The sequence below is a fragment of the Athene cunicularia genome (genome assembly GCF_003259725.1).
Source record: "Athene cunicularia isolate RWA chromosome 6 unlocalized genomic scaffold, athCun1 chr6_part1, whole genome shotgun sequence".
Taxonomy (NCBI): Eukaryota; Metazoa; Chordata; class Aves; order Strigiformes; family Strigidae; genus Athene; species Athene cunicularia.
This window is the reverse complement of record NW_020799105.1, coordinates 22,881,935-22,896,052: the sequence shown is the minus strand read 5'-3', so window position 1 is coordinate 22,896,052 and position 14,118 is coordinate 22,881,935. Positions and strand designations below refer to the sequence as shown.

Below are 14,118 nucleotides of genomic sequence, written 5' to 3'. Positions count from 1 at the left end.
CATACTGCACCAAATAAAATAATAAAAAATCAGGCTGGGCGAACAAGCAATCTTTTTTCCTTGAGACTATTAGAACATTTAGGGGAAGAAAAACTACTACGAAAAGGGTAAGACGTGAGCTAACAGCATTTAAAATGCAGAATTGGGGATTTCCTAATGCAAAAATGAAAAGAAAATTCAGTCCTGTGTGTCTGGAGTTTCTTAAATTTGCACTGAGGTTTCCAAAACAAATTCAGAACACAGATACATATTAAGCACTGAGAATACTGAAGAAGAGACCAGTACAGCTACAGAAACAAGTCACAAATTATTAAAATAAAATTCAGTATGAATACAGCTCAATATGAACTCAATTCAATATGATGTCTAGATCCTGGGAGGTCTTGCAATCAACCTCACAGGACTTGGAAGGAAAGAAGGAGTGTATCAGGTGGGCAGTTACAGAGTGAGTAAGCAGTTCTTTCAGAATAGTAGGGTGTAGAAGTTTACATAAAATGCGTACACTTGAGAATTTTATACATATGCTTAACCAAGACTAGGCCTCGATTGGCCATCACTTAACAGCAGCGTTACGAAGTTAAAATACCACTTGAAAGGAAGCACAAGCTGTGTGTGTTGACAAGCTAACACAGCATTTTCATTCTACAAACCCCCATTTCAATCCAACTCACTTTTTCTCTATTGAAGAGGGGATTCTGTCTTCATGCTGGCTCAGACCTTTTCCTCAGATTGCCAAATATGAAGGATGAGACTAAGCAGATAACTATTCCTGTAAACAAAATGAAAACAGACTCATTATAGGTTTCCTACTGGACCTGAGTAACCAGAAAGTTAATCATTAAATGCCACACCTATTCTGATCCCAATTTACTTGTTTAAACTCAGTCATGACCTGCTGAGACTAACATATAGACTGGTTAAAACAAACCAGTATTTATCAAGAACAAGTGGCCACACAAGTGATCAGTCTGATGAAGTAGAAGAACTAGATCCAAGCAACATCAAATTCACACCAAAACATCTATAAACACTTATTGCAATCTGAAACTTACGATTGGGAAGAAAAAAAACCCTTTGTGTAGAGGGCATAATAGAGGGAAAGGGTGAGGCAGGTAGATAAAGGACAAAGAAATACGTATACGCTCTATTTCCTCCCTTACCACAGAATAGCAACCCAACATATAAGTCTCAATTATGTGCTATTTTTAAGCATGCAAAACTGTTGCAAATACAAATTTGTCATATCAATTGACTGACAATTCTCATTCATTGTATCGCAACTCTCTCGGCTAACAAAAACACCCAGAATCTAGTAAACAAGAACTCAAAATTGAGAAGTCAGACAACAGGATTAAATTCAAAACTAGACACATCAAACTAAAAAGTAGTTTATACCTGTTCTCCAATCAGGAAGTGTTTTATGAGTTAGTACATTTGCCACTGAAATACCTTCACACACACCTTGCTCTACCAAGGTATAGCTAAAAGTCCACTTAAATTCATCACCCTTATTCCTACTATCTCCCTCCGGCGGACTCCAGCACACAGCGTAGGTTTTTTCCAACAGCTTGACTCTGATCTATTCACCAGATCAGGTGGCTGCATGAATGAGGGGCTATCGCATGGCCAGGACAGAGGAGAGAGCAGGACTATCATTTTCAGCAGCAATCCATATTTATTCTGCATGAAAGCAAGAAGAGCAATCAGGAACTCATAAAGCTTTCTTATAAAGCTCGGGTTCTAATATGACGTGTTTGAACAGCCTGCAGAGCACTTCACTCCCACCTATACCTTACAAAACTGTGTCAGACTGAGGAATGTGCTGAGAAGGCAATTAGACTTCCTACTGCTTCCCCTCCACCGTTTCTCAAATGTCCATGCCCATGCAAAACGGAAAAAAAAGGAGTGAGATCATACTAGGGTCCCCATATCTCCATGTAATGAAGTGAAAAATGCATACATATACATAAGAATACCACATCGACTTGATTTTCCTAAAGGTGACTTCATAAAGAATACTTTCCAGAAACTTGGAGGAAAAACAGTTTCACTACTCCATAAACAAACCAAAGCTTTGCCAAAACACCTCCTATATGAGTACACTATATGCTAGATTTAACTATTCTGCTTGGCCAAAGTTTTTTTCCCCCCAATTCCCACACTAAGTTTTTTAACGACTTTTAACATTTCTTAATAAGCTTATTCTCTCTATAAACAGTAGTTTTCTGAGATATTAACATTTTCTAGTTAGAAATGGAAGGCAGTTGAACGTGGTTTTCAGAAAAGAGAAGGAAGCAGCACGCTGCCCGTGCACCTGCTAACTGCCACCAGCAAACCCACCGAGAGCTGTTGTGCTACCAAGGATAACAGAAAGTGGCTGTCCCTGTACTTCAGTGCCCAATATAAGCTTGAGAATAATTTCTACTCGAGCAGAAGCTGCTATGTTTTGAGGAGGTAATGCTTTCAATCAAAAGCCAGATCTGCGTACCAATGTGTGATGAAGCCCAGGAGGAATCTGTAACTGTAAATGGTCTCCTACCTGCCCTAGTTTATAAAGCCTTAAACCCAACAGTTCCCATTGCAAACAAATCCCAACCCACATTTGGGATGGGGCAAGAAAAGTCAGCATCGTGTTTTACTGACATTAAAAGTGGTAAAGGAGATTGCTGTTGGGGCTGAAAAGCTGATGCTTGCAAAAATGATCTAAACAAATACTGAGATACCACGTATGAAACTAAATAGCACAGCACATACTGTGTTACAGAAAAGCTTTCACAGATCTCATGAGGTTTTTAGCTGCAATTATTTTCTGCACCCCTTAAAATGCTAGATGCGTTCAGACATAATTCTCAGGCTGAGTATCTGCAGCTTCGAAAGCCTCCAAGATATGAGCTCACCACCTCCGAACACAAGGCCTCAGGTTACTATGAAGTAAAGAATATAAAAAGGCTCAATCAATGGAGCAGTGCAGTTTCTCTTCTTGGAGAGATCTGCCAACACCCACTATGGCACAGCTAGATATATGAAAGTGCTAAATTTCCTCATCAGGTTTGGGTTTTTTTACTTTTAGGTCTTGGTCTGAACTGCACCCCACCCCAGGGACACCAGAACCATCTGATTTACTGCCCATACAGGATCACCATCCAGCCACTGAGCAGCCTGAAGCTTGTTAACATTTTTTCAGAATTACTTCTTTCCCACTGTCTTCAACTTAACTTGTTATTTAGATTCTTTGCAGAGGAGAAGTTGAATCATGTAGTACTTCTCTCTCAGAGAAATAGCACAGCAGTGACTGTGAAGTGCAGGTGCATGCCTTAATGTCCAAAAAGCATGAGCAGACAAGAAATTAAAACCCACAAAACTCCCAAGCAAGTTCCAGTTGATCAGTTTATATAGTGCACTAGATACTTCCTGGACAGACTAGTGGAGTACTCAGTACATTAAAGAGGAGAATATATTACATTCTGATAAATCAAGTAACAAAGAAAACTCAAAACATTACCAGATTACCTTTTTACAAAATAAAGACAGTCAGAAAAGGTCACGTAGAAGAGTCACAAATTTTTCTTTTGCTTTGTTTCAACTTTTAAGAATATTTTGCTTTTTAGGTGCATGGGAAAACACAAATGGAACACAGAAATTGGGAAGAAACAATGAAATCCTCAAATAAGATTTTTATGACAGGATATATTATACTCCCCTCAATTTAATTCTTATGTTCAGAAATTATTTTTCCTTTGGCTCAAACAAGGAACAGTATCGAGCTCCATTTCATTAAACAATCAAGCCTCTCCCCGTAAACAGGCCAGATGCTGCTTCAGACCAGTCTACACTACGGATTTTCTGCCGGAATTGTGCTGGCAGAAACCTTACGTAATTATACCAATCAAACTGATGTTTCCACCTTAACTCATTATGCTCCCATGTACAGATTTTTTGAACAAAGCTAACTGCTTCTGTATTTACAGGGAAGAGGGAGCTTAGGTATCAAGCCTTCAGCAAGACCTGCAAGGCAAAGGAGATGCACTCTCCTTCCCCTGAGCTGCCTCTCAGGCTGCTCCAAGAAGAAAGGCAGGCTGGTTTATTTATTGTTATTTCAAAACACTGAAGCAACTTTTCAGAGGAACAAAAGAAGGAAAAGCATCTTGTTCTGAAAGAGAGGTCTCTATAACCAAACACAGAATCTATGAACCCAGCAGTTTCTGAGTGTAGAAATAAGCCTTTTCACACATCCAACCACAAGGAGCGGAGAACAGGACTGTGAGTCAAAGCAAAAGATCAAACGGCAGCACTTTCACTGACTGTGTTCTTCACGTATTATGAAACTTGATGTATTTAAATGCACATCTACCAAGAATCTGACAGCTGTAATTGCTCACTAACAGCTGGATAATGTTGCTGTGAAGTTTATATATACAATGATAGACAAACAGCTTTTCAAGAAAAACTGCCTATGATTAACCCCACATACTTTGACGCATTTTCAGAAGTGTTCCCCCTTGTACGTCACTACCTCAAGTTCTCTTCCAGTTACCCATAAAAATTAGCACACTTCTTAGAGAACTGAAGTTCATTTATACACAAATAAGCCTTCTAATTAAAGCTGTAGAAGGAAAGCCTGTTAAAATCACACATCTGGATTATCACCTTAAATGGTTATGCTAAAACCCCCACTAGTCTGAATTCAGATAGCTGTAGCTGGTTTTGTTCTGCAAGACTGCAGAACGTTTTTAAGACGCATAAGATGAGTTTGAGTCAACTGTTCATAGTAGGAAACAAAGCAATGGTTTGATCTCACTGTTTCCAAACAAATACATTTATAAACACTGCCACTCTGTCACTGACTCTAACCAGTCTCTTTTTAAAGCTCATATAAGCTGTACCATGGGACTCAAAAAAAAATTTTGCCAATTTTTAACTAGAGCCAGTAGAAACATCTAGAAGATAACAGAGCTGTACACAAGTTTAAATCCAAAAGGCCAATTTGTTTCTTTCAAACTTGTACACTCTCTGAAAACCTCCTCAATTTCCTACATGAAAGACGCGGCTATTTAACATGGCTCAAATTCACTTTTGGTATCTGAGTTTAAGAATCCTTGTGAAGCATCACACTCAATACAGAAAAAAACAACTTACGTTTTTAAATAACCAATTTGAAATTTATTGCCAAATATTAAGATTTGGTTTTCACATTTTACAAGGTGGAATTTTACTGACCTTCTCTTAACTTACTGGAGTTACCTACTCCACCTTCAACTATTCACTATTCTTGCATGACTGCTTTCTCAAGAATTCAGCATAAGCCTCCACAGCCCAGTATATTAAAAGCATAAAACTTGAACCCAGGCTTCCATAGTTTGAAGGGAACTAACAATAAGCTCCATTGTCATCTCTGCAAATTAAGTTTTCTTAAAAAAATTAACACTGACCTTGTCAATGGGACAACCAAATCGGATCAGCACTGAATCTGGACGCTTTGCAGTAAGGGCAATAACTATGTACTATAATAAAGGATGGAAAGATTATTGCAAAGTCACAAATGTAGAAGCACTTTCTGTATTGGTCTGAATACACTGAAGCAAGGAATTTAAAAAGCAAGTAGAGTTTGCTTTGGTTGTCACAGTTCATAAAAAATGAAAGGTTACTGTGCTAAACAGATCAGCAGAAAGGAGAAAACACTCTCATCTCAGAAAGAGAGCACTGAGATAATTTTCTGCAAGTTGCTCTGAGGTGGGTTTTTTCCTTCAGAAATGTTTACTTCTTTAAAGAACACTAGCTGGCTATCTGCAGTAGGAACGGGTCGCAGACTGCAGCTATCATTACAGAGCACAGAAACTTATCAAATACAGATACAAAGCAAGAACTATTCTGGAAGACAGAGGCTTTTGTCAAACTACATTATCCTTCCCATCCTCATCCTAGTAAGAGCACTGCTCTCAAAACACACTGGGATCACTTCTGCTCTTCTGAGGAGCAGAGCTGTTCCTTTGCTCCTGGTAACACGGATAACAGAAGAATGTTGCTGTCTGAAGAGAGCCACCATGGACTTAAGACGGGCACAAATCTCAGTTCCACTGGGGAACAAATCACTGTTATGTAAATCACAACACAATCTACAAACTATAACATTAATGGCGAAAAGAAAAAATGAAAATATTTTAGTTATTAGTAGTATTTAGTATTTATAAGCTAGTATGTTAAATGAGTTTTAAGATTTTCCTTCAGTTTTGATAGTCTAGGCTGTCAACAAATACTCTGTACCGCACATTTTTAGGTATGACCTTCTTCATTCCATACAATCTGTCATCTACTCTTACAAGTGGGCAATTAGTTAAAATCCTGAAGACTTGAACTTTCAACAAAGAAACATGCTGCAAGAAATGCATTCTCTAAAACAAAAGAAAAAAATCATTAGATATGATTTTAAAAAATCTGGGAGAGTAAGTAGTAACTTTTGAAAACATTTTAAAAGCCTGTTGGTTGGGTGAATTCTGATGGCCTTCGTTTAAATATAATTAAAAAATTGCTTTCATTTTGACTTATGGGTTCGTATCTCATTTTACAACACCTTAAGTCTACTTTATTAGGGATTTATGGTATTCAGAAAAATTACACTGATTTTGCTTCAGCTTTCTTTTTAATATTCTATTCACACTTCCAATCCAACTGCTATCATTTCAAATAAACCTTGAAGTCTGACTTTTCATAAGAAAAAGAATTTATATGCAGTTTTAATGCAACAGGGTGCCTAATTTTGCAAACGATATGTTACAGATCTTAGGGTATATCTGAAACACGAGAATTGACAATGAACTTTAGGTTAGGATGTAGACCTAACTATAAAGAGACTCCTCTGTGAAAGCTGAAAACTCATCACTGAATTAACAAGTATTTGACAACACTGAACATTCACTCTTTCTGCTTTTTTTATTTTCATGTTTATCCCTTGAAGCATTTTTGTGCTCATAACCACTATGGTTAATCCTTCTGTGTAACTTGCAAAGTACAAGTTTCTGGTTTATCTGTTACTCATTTCAAATGGGTCAAACTACATATAGCTCTATTAAATTCATGACTAAAAGCTAGGAAAACCTTAACTGCTAAAAACAACCTAGAAAAAACCACTAGCAGCAGCTTAGGCCTCTTTCTTATTTCAGGAAAGTTACATTTTTCAGGGGTTTTCTGGTTTTGTTTTAGAACTCATTTAAAAGTGAACAACTGTTTAGATAAGATGTTACTACACACTAGGATGGACTAAATACGATTGCTTACTTAGAAACCAATACCATTTGGAAAAAACAGAGTAAGCAGATCAACAGTTACATAATACACAGCGTCTCCCACACAATACTAATCAAAAACCAAGCAAAGTGACTCAAAATAATGAGCTATGATAGAATATCCACATTATTACAGCCAGCGACATTTAATGAATCTGATCATCATGAACAGTCAGCAACAGATGAATACTGACTCAAGATAAGATGCACAACACAGTAACAAACATACTTAATAAAACACAGCAGAATTGTTAAAACTTCATTTTAAAAGATATTTGCGCTGGACAAAGTACAGAAGTTGAACAAGAGGTTTCTTTATACAAAGCAAGGTCAAACAGAAAAATAAAGTTTATCTGTGTTTAGACTAGATGCCAAAAACATGAGACTCATTGTGTTTAGATCTCAGCTCATCCACAAGATGAGGCAAACCAGATGTCATGCTCTGAATAAAAACACACTGTGGAGTCAAACATCAAAACTTTAACACACTTAAACCTGCCCAACAGCCAAGGAACATTGTATTAAGACTTGTATGTTTGACATTCAGTTCTAGCAATTATCCTCTGGACCTCCTCAGTACTAGCTGACAATAGATCAGATCATGGCTACATACAGACATAGTCACCATTTGGCTGAGAAAAAACACCTGCCTCTAAATGCAACGAGGAAACACACACTCAACATCAACTACTGTGTAGTTTCCTCCTAATTAATGGCGAGCCACTTTCAGACACACTTAAAGACCGGCTCTGGTATATGCATTTGCAATCAGGCTATATTTAAGACTAGTTCTAGCTCAAGTAAGGCATACAAGCTACACTCATTTTATCCAGCTCTTCTTAAAATACTGGCTAAACAAAGTATCAAAACAATCTGGGGGAGAAAGAAGCAAAAATGGGATTACCACAGCACACAAAAACCACTACTGCCTATGTTGTTGCTTAGCACAGTGCAAAGAACTAGTATCAAGTATCACTGGAGAAATAAATTTAAACTCCTTCTGGAGAAGGAGTGATATCGGTTCTTTGTTTTTTTAAAAAAAAAACAAACAACATTTTTTAACCTTATGATTAGTAATCTGTTCATGACACATCTTCAACAACCCCAAGTTAGTCACTGCAAGGTACTCTGAGCTGCTAGGAAGTTACGCTGAAACAGCTCTAAAACAGAAAACCTTCTGCTTTTGGGAGGTGGGAATAACTTTCTGCTAGAGACAACACTGAACAACTTTCTTTAAATAAACCATTTAAAAGCCATCAAGTGACAATTATTTTTTATCCCTGCCAAGCCAAACAGTAACGAGGAGGTCAAAAAAATGTAAATAGTTGAGCAGACCATCCCAACCGTTCAGCAAGATAAAAATTAACTTCTCAACAAGCACACACTAAGGGGAAGCTTTTGTAGCCAAAACCTAAACCCACAGGCCCATCTGACAGACTGCATAAGCGACAATCAGACATTGTTAAGACACCTAGTACAAAGTACTCCTGACTTATCACAGTAGTGTGGACTAAAAAAAAAAAAAGCCTAGCATGATAACAAGTTTATACCTAAGGCTCCTTGAAACTGCAGAAGACTTAAGGCTCAGACCCGTAGACTGAATCTGTTTCAGGGATGTAATTCAGATAGCAGCAACTAATAAATATGCCAGCTGTCTGTACTGAATCCCTGCTTAGATACTGGAAGATGAATGGAGACAGAAGAAATACTTTCAAGCCCATTAGCCTGAAAGACATACAAGTCGACGCTTACACAATGCACTTAGAGACTTTACAGCCACAAGAAACAGGATTCTCTCATAAACCGACAATCACTTTCACAAAGCAAATTTCCTATTATTTTTGCTAGAATTACCCACGTTCATGAAATTTATGACAGTCAGTTTTCTTCCCAGAGAATCAACTGACTATGCACCAAGAGCTGCATGGTTTTTAAACAAATGGACCTACAAAAGTATGTGCAGCTTCAAAGCTACTAAAAGACTTGATCATAATAGTTCTCATCTACTGAAAACAAAACAGACCACTCAAGTTTATTTTTCTTTCCAGCATCACGTAAACCATGATTCTGACAATTTTCTTTAGCTCAGGAAAGCTACCTCCTGAATATCTACAACATAGCAGAACAACATAACTTAGAAAAGTTTCTTAATGTCTGTGAACTCCCCAGTATTGGACTTTTTCTGCTTCATTAAAAACCACCAACTCGAGACTAGATGCTAAATCAAACTGAAGTCAAAGAATCACATGGAAGATTTTTAAACCTTAACATCTGTTTACAAAACCAATGGCAAACATAACCTAAATAAAACATCAACATGTACTGGGTTCTACCACAAGTGGGAGGAAGGAGAAGAAAAAGGAGAAAAAAAAAAAAAAGGAGAAAAGACTGTAGCCTCCTTGGTCACAACTGACAGTTTCAGAAGGAAGTCCTATTTACACTTACCAAAATAGACTCATATCCATCCTTCCAGTCCCTCCACCCCCTGGACAGCAGGTTGCAGGCCTGTTATTTGTTTTGTACCCAGCTCTCATTAATTCAGGCATTTTCAGCTCAATTCTTAACCTTAAAGGCAGATGTAAATTCTGTGCCTTCTCCACCATTTGTCTTAGAAGTACTAACTTCCACTAATTTAAAACGCACACATGAGTACAAGCAAAATTAGCAGTCACTCTGAGCACAAAAAAATTCCACATTACTAGAAAGAAAAAAAAAATTCAATAGTTAAGAACAAGCAGAACAGATTATATCAGAATAAATTCAAATATCCAAAGGGAAAAATGCCAACTTCATTATATCTGCTGAACAGTAGAAGATGCAAAAGGGCTGCAAACTTGGCTGCTTCACAGGCAAGATGCTCTGCACATACCAGCAACTACCACTCTTTCCAATGTATTACCTTCCCATGCTCCTTGTGTAAAACAAAAATAAATAAATCCTACCATTCCTTCTGCTTTCTTGAATCAAGGTCTCCGTATCAGCCCACTCCTGAGGACAGTTCCTTCTTCAAATGTCACTGCAACTCATTCCCTACTCCACCCCCTCCACACCTCTCCTCTCTCTGGTCTTCACCAAAATGATTTTTTGCATAAAGGGAACAGAAGCACCAGAAAAAAAGTTGTTTTGAAAAATGCCAGGTGGATACAACTCCAGTTTGACTAGAGAGCTTCTGAAAACCTGCCCATGCCACAAACGGAAATACAAAATCATCTGTATTATTACAGACTAACAAGTCCTCAGAATTGACGTTGAAGCACTACGGCTCTTCTTTCAAAGTATGCTGTCGAACAGTTAGCAAAGAGATGAGTCCTATTCTTTATCTTATATTTCAAGGAAATTCCAAATGAATTAACTACATACATACATGATGCTGTGCTTCAGCAACTGATGATGCAGAAGTGAAGACAGTCACAAAATCAGTCTGATTCTGTGCAAGTTAAAGCAACATCAGCTATGAAAGAACTGTTATGAAAAAGAGTAAGTACCGGGAAAGCATCTGAATTCCTAATGTTTGAGATCTTAATTAGAAGACAGAAGTTTTCTTTTTAAGGTATAACAAATTCTATTCAACTGACATTACAAAGTTATAATTATCTGTTATTTAACTGATTTTACCAAGCCACGACACTTGACAAGTGAAGTGGTAACCTCTTCATCAGCTATGTTGAAAAAAATTCTCTTTTTAACTTTGCCTCATTTCTCTCTTCATATGTAGTACTACTTAAAAAAAATAAAAATTAGTTACATCTAAGCCAGCCATTTTCAGCTGCCAAACTAAAGTTTAGTTCCATTTTAGTACCAGGAGACTCTGGATCGTAATTCATGCAGTTAAAATGAGGATTACTTGTTGACATAAATTTTGAACAGCTCAAAATAACCCAGTCTTCAAATTCTGGGGGGGGGAACGGGCATGAGATTACTAACAGAACTGGCAGTAGCAGTTTAAATGCTTTGCTGCAATTAGTTGACAGTACATCACAAAGAAGAATGTATTGATCTAAAGTTCTGCACAATCTCAGCCCTGTGCAGAACCGGTATGGCAAAGAGAAGCTGCAAAGAGAAACATTAACACCTAAACTGATACCACATGAAGGAGCCAGTAAATCTCACATCAAAGTGCCTGAGAGTACATTTGATTATTTGATTGACCGTATTAAAAATAAGCTCCCATACAATCAGTAAAGTATTTTCTATTTACATTTCTGACTTATTTACAGATCCATCTTGCAAAGAACTCCAAAGATGGATGGGACTTCCCATCCCCAAGGAATTTACATATCAAATGACATACAATTGCCATGCACAAGGCTAACTAAGACCAAAAATACTGCCTTGACCAATTTTGCGTTTTAACTAGTCTCCAATTTAAGTCATGCTTCTATGATGAATCCCGTTGATGCTTTTATGCCACTTGGCATTCCAATTAAATTAATATTTTTTAATTATACTTCTGAGAAAATGCTAATGGATACAACTCTACAATAACAGGTTATGGCCTCATCGGTCATCCCCATCTGCCTGTCCTTACTTAAGCAGCGTAAAAAAAGTAAAGGTCTTAATTTCTTTTTTCTTCAAAAGAATTACACCGCATAATTAAAAGTTTCACAAACCCTACAAAACGCAAGACATCCAAAAGCATTATTCTCTTTCAACACTGTGACAGACTTAAACAAGGAGTGATCTTTTACATATGACACGCTAGACTCTGCATGCTGAGACACCAATTCAACTTGGCCTTTGGAAGGAGGCAAATAAAACAGTTCCAGAACACCTCCTGCTGCTTACCTGTTTCCCCCAAGTAACCACTGAAAAAGGAGGAAAAAAAAAAAAAGGCTTCATAAATCTCTTCCACAAAGACAAAATGCTAGATGAGAACGAAAAGCAAAAGTAAGTGCAACAAACCTCTCCCAAACTACTGTTACGAGATTCTGCTCACACCAGAACGAGCTTCAGCACAGTGTGTGTTCGAGAAAGGAGGAAGTTAAGGCATTACACGAAAGACATCTCACCTTTCAGTTTTTGCATCAACAAACGTATCAATGTGTTGAACTCACATGCCAGGTTCACCACTTATGACACAGTAGGTAGCTAGTGAGTAGAGACTGTTCAAGCACAGCACAGAGCCTGTCAAACAACATTTGTTTACTACACCGACTCCCAAGAATTCTAGAAAAAGTTGTCATTATTGTTATCACTGAAAGGCACCATGGCAGCAAAAAGTTCTCAGCAGCCGTGCTGTGTCCACCACGCAGGAGACCCAGATAAATTTTCCCCCATTTTTCCCACCCACTGCTCTCAGGAGAGCGGAGACCACCGCGGGGACGGAGCGCTCGAGGCGGGGGTTGAGGGCTGGAAGAAGGGTCCTGTGGTCACTCCGAAGGAAGGACTCACAGCCACATCCGTGACCTCCGCAGAGAAGTTTACCTGATCCTGGCAGGGAGCTGCCGCAGTGGGGGACTGCGAAGGTAGAGTCAGAAAGTGGCTGGAAGCGGTAGATTACCACGGTTTGCCTCTCTCGTCGATCGAACTTTCCTAAATTTCTTTTTAAACTTCAGTTCACAAAAACAAGCTCGGTTTCGAAATACTTCCCACGCTGTACTTTATTTCTGATAAAGTATCGACAATACGTGATACCGTACTACAGGCAACATCATGGAAGTTCTGCTCGCCAGAATTCACAGCTACACGCAAGTAGCTCCCATCACCTATTCTAGCACGGGCACACAGATCAAAACAGGCACATCCAAAAGGGAAACAAAAAAAAAAAAAAAAAAAAAAAGGGGGGGGAAAAGTGGGGTAAATCCTAAATGCTGCCACAACTGTACAACAATGGGTAATTTCCAGAAATAATTGTTATCGATTAGACTGCATAATGAGATATGAAAATAAAAGGAATAAGTAATCTGGGAGAAAATATCACTTCAAATTCTTCCAGAGTATTTCTTAAACCTGTCAGAAGACCTTTTGGTGATCACAGAAACTTATTTTAAACAAAACGCAGTGCACTGCAGCACATTAGGAGCATGTAATGTACTTCCACAACACAACAACAACAAAAAAAAAGCTTTAATGAAGCTAGATACGTATCATTTCAAAGACTTTTGTTGCGTAGGTGAGAAAAAATTATGATTGCATAAAAAAAAAGATTTTCAAAGACTTCTAGAGACAAGTGATTTTCATACCTACATAGCTGTTCTGCAGAACAGCAGCATTCCAAGTAATATAAAGTATATAAAGGCGTGTAGTAAAACTGAAATTGAAAATAGTTACTAGAGCTGATAGTTTCAAAAGTGAATCCTGGCTGCATCTCCAAATTACCAGACATTTTTGATGTTGGCGACGTTACTCCTGAGGCCGTGTCATTGGCTTTATCTCAAAAAACTGCTGGCATCTCCCACCAGGTTTTCCTTGCACGAGTTTGCCATTTGTTCTAGACTTAAACAATAAAATACAATAGGAATGACCTTTCAGCGGGTTAGAACATTGATATTTACACGTGTATTTTATCCTATAATAGCTTTCAGACTTCTAATTTGGAGAGAAATCAAAATATACATGACTTGATAACCTGGTTCTCAATAGATTTGGTATTTGATCATCTTTTTCTTTTTTACATGTCAGGAAGATAATTCTATTTTTGTTAGAGGTAGCAGAACTTGTATGCAAGTACTGGTTTCCTATATTCCATCCCAATTTTTAATTTTATTCTACCAGTTTAAGGACAAAATTTAACTCTCTAGTAAGGAATTTGGAACAGTCATACTGGTTTGACAGCTTAGTATGTTATTTTGGGAACTTTGCTTTGCGGAGCTGAATTCACTCATGCCTTGGAGATTAT

At 37.8% G+C, this 14,118-nt stretch overlaps 1 protein-coding gene across 2 annotated transcripts in view; it reads right to left on the bottom strand.

Moving 5' to 3' along the window:
* Positions 1-12,987, bottom strand: part of ZRANB1 (zinc finger RANBP2-type containing 1) — a 42,799-nt gene extending 29,812 nt beyond the window's left edge. Inside the window, exons 1-2 of one of the 2 annotated variants that reach the window (XM_026851316.1) lie at positions 12,705-12,987; positions 672-769 (exon numbers count right to left, since the gene is read on the bottom strand). The gene's annotated coding sequence lies outside the window, so the exon portion shown is untranslated. Of the gene's footprint in view, positions 1-671; positions 770-1,395; positions 1,418-12,704 lie in introns of those variants that run through there. The other variant, XM_026851317.1, reaches the window with a different exon arrangement.
* Positions 12,988-14,118: the final 1,131 nt, after the last annotated feature.